Raw genomic sequence first — 9,525 nt, forward strand, 5'->3', positions numbered from 1 at the left:
TAAAGATATTTTTATTTTATTTAATTAATTAAACTAAATTAACTAAATTAACAAAAAAAAACGTTGAGTACCGTTGGATTTAACATCACAAAATAGTTGTAGATTTACCGACGAGTTAAGTGTCAAATTCGTCAGGTCAAATTATTTTCGGCGAATTTATGATTCCAACGGTAAAATTGCCGGTAATAATTAAAGGGAAAAAAAAAATTGACGCGTCATTTAGGGTCAGATTTACCTGCAGAAAAATTTAATGGTAAACCCACTTATTAGTGAAATGCTTTGTTGTCATCGTTGTACCTATCGGATTCTGAACAAGCTGCTACCATTGCTGTCGTCGCTTATGCCACTGCTTTTGCCGCCATCTATGCCGCTGCTACCACTGCCTACGTCGTTGCTGTCTACGCTGCTTCTTCTTCTCAGCTCTGGTGCTCTTCGTTAGGTATTGCTTCTGAACTTAGAATTTTCTAAAATTTTGATTTGTTGATATAATTTATAAGGTTTATTTACTGTTTTGAGACTTCTGATTATTATTGATTATTTAGTTCTGAACTTAGGATACTGAATTTGTTTAGTTTCAATTTCAATCAGAATATATTCTAATTTGTGCTCCTTATTTAATTCTGAACTTAGGGTATTGAAAATTCTAAACTTAGGATACTAAATTTATTTTGCGCCTATTCCTATAAATAACTTATAACTACGTTTAATTTGGATAGAAGCTCACATGCAGTTATCTTCATGTAAAATTGTTAGTTGAGATCGTTAGATAACAATTTAATCAAATATGTCAAATCATCTAATAATTTTTAATTAACAACTTCAAATGAAAACAATTACCTATGAGTTTTCACTTTTAATTTGTGCTATACATACTAAACTTTAGGTGACACCATTTGAAAATACAGCTGCTGTGATCTTATAAAGCTTTTGATTTGGAATTGCTAGCTTTCTTCAAGTATGATTGGGCAATAATTGTGACTTGTGAGGATAGAAAATCCAATCTTCAACAATCTACTACTCGATTTAAACTTTTGTCTTCGTTCGTCGGCTGCAATTTATTTCTTTCCTTATCAGCCAAAAACCAATATATATGTTACAGTAGTAAAAAAGAATTTATTAGGAGACAACTGCTTCAATGGTTGAGATTTCATGTTCTTCACCACCACATAAATACAAGTTTGTGGTGACAACTACTTAGACTTTATTTATATATATATATATATATATTGTAGGAATAAATTAATTTCAATAACCCAGATCATCTATATTGAATCACCAAAACTATATCATAATGCGGAAGCGTATCTTTACTCATAAAAATAAGGAATTAGAGATCAGAGATTGATGGAAGGATTGTCTCAATCTTGTGGTTCTTTCGATCTTCCTCAATCAAAGTCTTCTGTATTCCTAGGCGGTTGAATTGCAACTCTTTTGATGGGGAAAGAACAGCAAAGACGGCTTTGGTATATTAGGGACCGAAACCCCGAAGGCACTATTTATATTTGAGCATGGCACCCATTAAACCTTAAAACCCAAATAAAATAGTATCTAAAGTCCAAAAGATAATATATCTAAAATCCAAAAGATAATTATCTAAAGAACAAAAGATAATATCTGGTTTTATTCTTATTTAATTCCAAATCAAAAGTAATTATGACTTATTCAATTTAGCATTTATAGCAATAAATGAGATCATCATTATATAAGTCATTTAATTTGAAATAGCATAATTTGTGATTATATTTTTTCATTAATATATGTATTACCCACAAACAAATTAGGAAATTAAAATAATTTCCTAACAATCTCCCACTTGGGCTATACATATATATTTTTTTGACATAATCACATCTTATAAATTTTATGCGCGCATCTGAATGCTACATCTCTCATTACTTTAACAATCTGGTCCGTCTCATATATTAGATATGGAATCACTGCAGCTTTTATCACATTAATGTCGTGACTAAACCATGACAATTACCATCATAACATACTTAATGCATAGATCAAATTTGGATTAGTAATATGGAAATTACATGTCAAGTGATCTCATGCATGTCTATTTCTAGCTGGTCCAACATTAAAACTTTATTGAGATCAAATACAAAACAAATGAAATAAACCATCAACTTAATTCTGCAAAAAAATAATTTAATATCTGTCATAAGATATATAACATAAAATAAACTCCCACTAAATCAAGGCATCACAAATATTGACACCCATCCGAGCAGTGTGCTCATGAAAGACTTTAGGGATCAATCCCTTGGTAAATGGGTCTGCTAGCATATACTCTGTTCTTATATGTTCTATGGAAATATGTTTTTCTCAACCTTTCTCCTTAACAACTAAGAACTTGATGTCTGTATGCTTCGATTTTGTCAAGTTCTTATTGTTGTTGGAGTATAGTACTGCTGATTTATTGTTACAAAATATCTTTAATGACCTTTCAATGTCATCTACTATACGAAGCTCAGTGACAAAGTTTCGCAACCATATGCCATGAAATTGGAATCAAAGTACCTAATGATCTCCAAATTTTCTGATCTCCGATAAGTAAGCATGTAATCCTTTGTTCTCTTTAAATAACGCATTACGCGTTTAACAGCTATCCAATGATCCATGCTTGGATTACTCAAGTATCTACCCAATACTCCCCCTATAAATGATATATCAGGACGTGTGCAGACTTGAGCATACATTAAACTCCCTAGTGCTGATGCATAAGGTTTATCATGCATTGCTGTCCTCTCAAGATCATTTTTAGGGAATTGTTTGAGGCTGAACTTGTCTCTTTTAGTTACGGGTGTGTCCATTGGTCTATATCTTTTCATGCCATATCTACTTAAAATCTTTTTGATATAGTTCTTTTGTGATAATCCAAGAATACCTTGAGAGCGATCTCTTAGTATCTCAATTCCTAATACAAAAGAGGCATCAACAAGATCTTTCATTTCGAATTTAATCGATAGAAATTTTTTAGTTTCATGCAATAAGCCTATATCGTTACCGGCAAGTAGAACGTCATCAACATATAAGACCAAAAAGATGTATTTACTCCCACTGAACTTGTGGTATATACACTCATCTATGATATTTACCTCAAAATCATGAGGTAATGACTTGATGAACTTGTGATACCATTGACGGAAAGCTTGTTTGAGATCACAGATAAATTTTCTCCTTTCTCTATTGGATCTCCTTAATGACACTTCTTGAGGTTGTTGAGCTTGCTGTATAGATTGGAATTGAGGAGGATTCTCATTATTTTTTGTGCTGTAGCAGTATCTTGAGCAATAATGATATTCTCATTGTTTTCTTATACTGTAACTGGATCTACAGTAAGATCTTCATTGTGCTCTTGTACTATAACTGTGTCTTGAACAATAATAGGTACAAAGACTTGGTCATTGTCAGTTACAGAATCCTCATCAAAAGCAATATTCCTAATATTTTCTTTCCCCCAAACTCAACACCCTCAATAAATCTCGCATTTCCCGTTTCAAAAAATAGACTTTGATGCAGGATTGTAAAACTTGTACCCCGTAAAAGCTCGGCGTAATCAAAGTAGCAACTAATTGTCCTTGAATCCAATTTTCTTTCATGTGGCCTATAAGGTTGCACCTCAGCTAGACATCCCCAAATATGCAGATGCTTTATACTAGGTCTTTTCCCAGTCCAAATTTCATATGGAGTTTTGTTAATTGCTTTGCTTGGTACCCTATTAAGGATGTACATTGCGGTCTTTAAGGCTTCTCCCCAGAGTGATTCAGGCAAGGAAGAATGACTAATCATACTTCTCACCATGTCCTTAAGAGTTCGGTTCCTTTGCTCTACAACACCATTTATGCTAGGTTTGCTTGGCATGGTGTATTGCGGAACAATACCGCACTCCTCTAGGAAAAGATCAAAAGGCACAGAACGTTGCTCACCTGAACCGTTATATCTTCCGTAGTATTCATCACACCGATCAGATTTGACATCTTTAATTTTCTTTCCAAGTTGAAGTTTCAACTTCATCTTTGAAAGACTTGAATACATTCAAGGTTTGGGACTTTTCATGAATTGAATATAGATACCCGTAACGAGAGTAATCATCTATGAACGTAATAAAGTACCGTTGTCCATTCCAAGAGACAGTAGGGAATGGGCCACATATATCGGTATATATCAATTCTAAGACATCTTTAATTCTCTCGGCACCTAATTTCCTTTCGTTTGTCCTTTTTCCCCTTTATGCACTCAATGCAGACTTCAAAATCTGCCAAATTTAGGGGTTTAAGAATTCCATCCGACACGACCCTCTGAATTTCCTGTTTAGAGATGTGACCTAGGCGTTTGTGCCATAATGATGCTGAATTCTCATTTAGTTTTCTTTTGTACATGTTTGCAGTATTTCATTATTATAAGAATTCAAATCAAGTCTATATAGATTATCCACCAAATGACCAGAGCAAATATTATTCAAATTATAAAAGACACTAACTTTATTATTTTCGAACGAACAAAAATAACCTGATTTGTCCAAACAAAAAATAAAAACTGAATTCCGTATAAATGACGGTACATAAATGTCTCTAATAAATCCAAGTAAAATCCACTCGTGGAGCATAATCTAACGGTTCCTATAGCTTTAACTGCAACTATATTGCCGTCTGCCACATAGATGTATTTTTCAGCATCACTTGGAGATCGGCTCCACAGGCAACCCTGCATAGTAATACTTACATGAGTAGTAGCAGCAAAATCTACCCACTAAGTATCAATAGGTGCATAACTTAAACTAGCCTCAGAACAAATGAAAGTAAGAATTATACCCTTCTTTACACGCCAAGTAGCATATTTGGTACAATCCTTCTTCATGTGTCCCACCTTACAGAAAAAATAAGTTGAAATTTGATCTTGTTTCTTACCCTTTTTCTATTGAGAAGGCACATCCGCAGTAGTATCACGCTTTCTTTTATACTGAGAAGATGAAGGCATGTGAGCACTTTCAGTCTTATCTTGTTGTAGCCTCTCTTCTTCTTGCACACAGTGAGATATAAGCTCCTTTAAGGACCAAGTGTCCTTCACAGTTTTATAACTCACTTTGAATTGCCCAAAGTGCGCAGGAAGGGAGATCAAAATGAAATGCACGAGTAAGTCTTCAGATAACTCTAAATTTAGTGCTTTCAATTTTGAAGCAAGATGAGACATTTTCATAATGTACTCACTTATGTTCCCTTTACCTTTATACCTCATGGAGACAAGCTTGCTCAAAAGGCTACTTGCCTCCGCCTTTTCATTCTTAGCAAAGAATTTTTCAACATCTTTCAGGAACTGTTTGGCATCTTTATCCTCAGTAATTGAGCCCCGAAACGCCTCAGGAATTGAGCGTTTCATTATTATAATGCTCATTCGATTGGATCTCTCCCACTTCTCTATTTTAGCCTCATTGAAATTTTTCAGAGTGGAAGTGTGTTTCTCCTCTCGAAGAGCTATATCCAGAGCTATACAACCGAGGACAATCTCCACGGTATTCTTCCAAACTTTAAAGTTTGAACCATTTAGCATAGAAATACTGCTAATTTGTGCAGAAACATTGGTAGCTGAAGTCATAGTTTCTGGATTAGAATGAAAGAACATGCAGTAAACATTAGTTAAATAATGGGAAAAAATCCATATTGAGATATCTAGAACAACATTAATTTTTAATCTTTGGATAGAAAATTAACTGTAAGTGATACTCTCATTGCAGTAATCAAATATTGTCAAAATTACTGTCACACATTAAGCCTTTCTTTGGACGGACTGAATGCACACATGGAAACTTAAATGAGAGAAGCCTCAAAGTGGTCCCTGAAGTTACCATCGAGCCTCATAGTGATCCCTGAAGTTAAAAATTACTCATATTCATCCCTGAAGTTACACTCCAAAACTCAGACTCGTCCTTCCGGTCAATTTCGTCCAGCTGGCGTAACCAGAAAGCTGACCTGGACTCGTTGGTGACACGCTGTCAGCATAACGGCTAGCTAATGTGGCGACGTAAACTGTTTTGACTCAATTTGGTCCCTAAATTGAGGTTAAAAACCCTAACCCCAATTGACTCTCTTCTCCTCTCTTCTCCATCGCAGCAGAGGTGACTCTCCTCTACAGTGTCTTCTCCATCTTCGAAAACCACACGTTATGGCTAGCATGAGCAATGCAGCTGGGAGCTCCAATAACCCACGATCATTTGGAAGCATCATGAGGAGAATGAATAGAAACAGAGATGCGCATCTGCCAGAATAGTGTGGGTGCGGGTCGAGACCAGTGTTGCGATGGTCAGCGACGGATTCTAATCCAGGGAGACCGTTCGTGGGTTGCCCAAACTACAATGTAAGTGTTTGATGCTGTTGTTTGCTGTAATTCTGGATGTAAACTTGGTTGATTCACTTTTCTGGGTGCAGACTGCAGGTAAGAGGTGGTGTGGGTTGTTTCTGTGGGTGGATAAAATTCTGGAAGAAGATGCGGTAACATGTGATGGTAGAACAAGCTCTTCAAATGACAACAAAGAATGGAGGATGAAGATTAGATTCTGAAGTTAGAGTTCTCAAAATGGGGGGGGGGATTTTGCTGTTTACATGTATGCTGCTGCTATTGATTACAGTTGTTGTGCTTGTCTTAAGGTTGGATAGGCAACAGAGTCAATTGTATTTAGCAAAAAAATATGTGACATGGGATATGCATATGTTGTTTTGTTCATGTACTTGTACCTGTCCTTTTGGTTGAAAGAAATGCAGATTAAATTGTTTGACATGACTGTGTAAGAATAATTTGGAATTTGAATAAACAAGAGGTTATATGTAAATAATTGTTCCTGCACTACTAATAGATTCATCTAATGGAATTAATCTTAATTGCATATCAGAGACCAAGAAAAAAAAAATTTGCCATAGCTCAATTTAAGGGAGTCATAATCCATATTCATATATTCATAATGCAGAAAACATATTTAAAATAGGCATTACAGAGTCAGGACAATATTCAACAAGTATATCAAATTTCTTAACATATTGAGAACACAAGTTTTGAACACTAAAATTCCCAACACTGGGTTCAAAATTCAGAAAGCACGTTGCTTCATCAAAATAGCAAGCCTTGTAACGGTCTCCTGTGATGCACCTTGCATAGGATGAGACAGATGATTTGTTGTGGGTTAACTGGTTGCTGGTTGGGTGGTTGTTGCTTGATTGTTGCTTCTTGGAGTTGCCTTTTCTTATTTGGAGGACTTCCTTTTGGGAGAGAGTTTTGGTGGCTTCACAGGAGAAGGCAAAACCTATTAGTGAAGACATGTAAAATAGTTAGTAAAAGTGCATAAGAACATGCACATAATAAAATGAATGTCATCTAATTTTTTGAACCTATTGAGAGTCATCAGTTTGTGACATGGGTGGTTGACTGAGTTCAAGCTGAATTTCGGTGGGGGTTGTGGGACAAGGGTGACTTCACCACCATTAGCAGCAAGGGGTTGGGCAGCAGCAGCATCCTCATTAGCAGCTCTAGAGTTACATAAGTGACATCAGAATGGTCCCTTCAGTTTTATAAGTGACATCAAAATGGTCCCTATTCTTTACATACAAATCAGTTCATTATATACACAGCTGTTCATCAAGCATTAGTCCATCTACTAAGTAAAGCAGTAGTTCAATATATACACAGCAGTTCATTATATAAGCAGTGATCCAACTACCCTGTAATGAATATCTTCTCACTTATTCTATTATCACAGCAGCCAATACTAATTATACAACAAATAAATTTTTAAAACGTACCTTCTGCTTATCTGATATGAAACAGAGCTTGTTTTGCTTATAATCTCCCAAGTCTTCATGAAGTAATTCCAAGAACCACCTTCAGTTTTCAGTATTTTCAACAGGGACAATTGCATATGCAATCATATACATATGATTCTCTGCATATCTAATATGAAACAGAGCTTGTTTTGCTTATAATCACATTCTTTGTTGTCATTTGAAGAGCTTGTTCTACCATCACATGTTACCGCATCTTCTTCCAGAATTTTATCCACCCACAGAAACAACCCACACTACCTCTTACCTGCAGTCTGCACCCTGGAAAGTGAATCAACCAAGTTTACATCCAGAATTACAGCAAACAATAGCATCAAACACTTATATTGTAATTTGGGCAACCCACGAACGGTTTTCCTGGATTAGAATCTGTTGCTGACCATCACAACACTGGTCTCAACCTGCACTCACACCATTCTGGCAAACGTGCATCTCTGTTTCTATTCATTCTCCTCATGATGCTTCCAAATGATCGTGGGTTGTTGGAGCTCCCAGCTGCGTTGCTCGCGCTAGCCATAACGTGTGATTTTCAAAGATGGAGAAGACACTGTAGGAGAAGCAATAGAGGAGAGTCACCTCTGGTGCGATGGAGAAGAGAGGAGAAGAGAGTGTGCGATGGAGAAGAGAGGAGAAGAGAGTCAATTGGGTGTTAGGATTTTTAACCTCAATTTAGGGACCAAATTGAGTCAAAACAGTTTACGTCGCCACGTCAGCTAGCCGTTGTGCTGACAGCGTGTCACCAATGAGTCCAGGTCAGCTTTTCGGTTGCGCCAGCTGGACGAAATTGACCGGAAGGACGAGTCTGAGTTCCGGATTGTAACTTCAGGGATGAATATGAGTAATTTTTAACTTCAGGGATCACTATGAGGCTCGATGGTAACTTCAGGAACCACTTTGAGGCTTATCTCAAACTTAAACTTCGCAACCTATTTATTACCGCATATATTTTCTATTAATTGGCCAAACAATAACCTTCATTTGGGCCGATTATTTATCGCATAATTAATATAAAATAAACAAAAGTGTGCAATGCTTATTATTTGGCCAAACAATAAGCTTCCTTTGGGCCGATTATTGTCCGCATAAATAATAAGCATTACTTTATTATTAATTAGTTACCCAAACATGTATTTACCATCAATATGTGTATATAATTCGGCCAAATATAGACCTTTCTTTGGGATAACCAATATTCGCATGAATTATATATCACCATATTCCTTTGTTTTAAATAAATCAATTTTCACAAAAAAGGCTACTTTGGCAGCATAATGTTCAATCAATTTATTTCAAAACCAAATCTTTATAAAATATGTGGGTATAATAAGCCAAATTGTTACTCATTTTTTTATGTAACAATTAAATAATAACATTATTTTCTATTACTCAAATATTATTAAGGAAAAGTCTCGAGGCCAGCAATTTTTTAAAAAGTTGGCCAGCATTTAACCATCAAAAGAAAATTGAATGATTTCACACTATTGGATTTAATCTCACACTATTAAAAATACTATTGATGGCTAATTGATGGTTACAAAACACAAAAGTTGCTGACCCCCTAGTACTGTGTACACATAACTTGGCCAAATATAAATCTTCGTTTGGGTAGATTAATATTCGCATAAGTGACATATACATAATAATTCTTATATCCCAAAAAATTAATTCAATTAACTTTATACCAAATTAA

The sequence above is a fragment of the Arachis ipaensis genome, chromosome B07 (assembly GCF_000816755.2).
Source record: "Arachis ipaensis cultivar K30076 chromosome B07, Araip1.1, whole genome shotgun sequence".
NCBI lineage: Eukaryota > Viridiplantae > Streptophyta > Magnoliopsida > Fabales > Fabaceae > Arachis > Arachis ipaensis.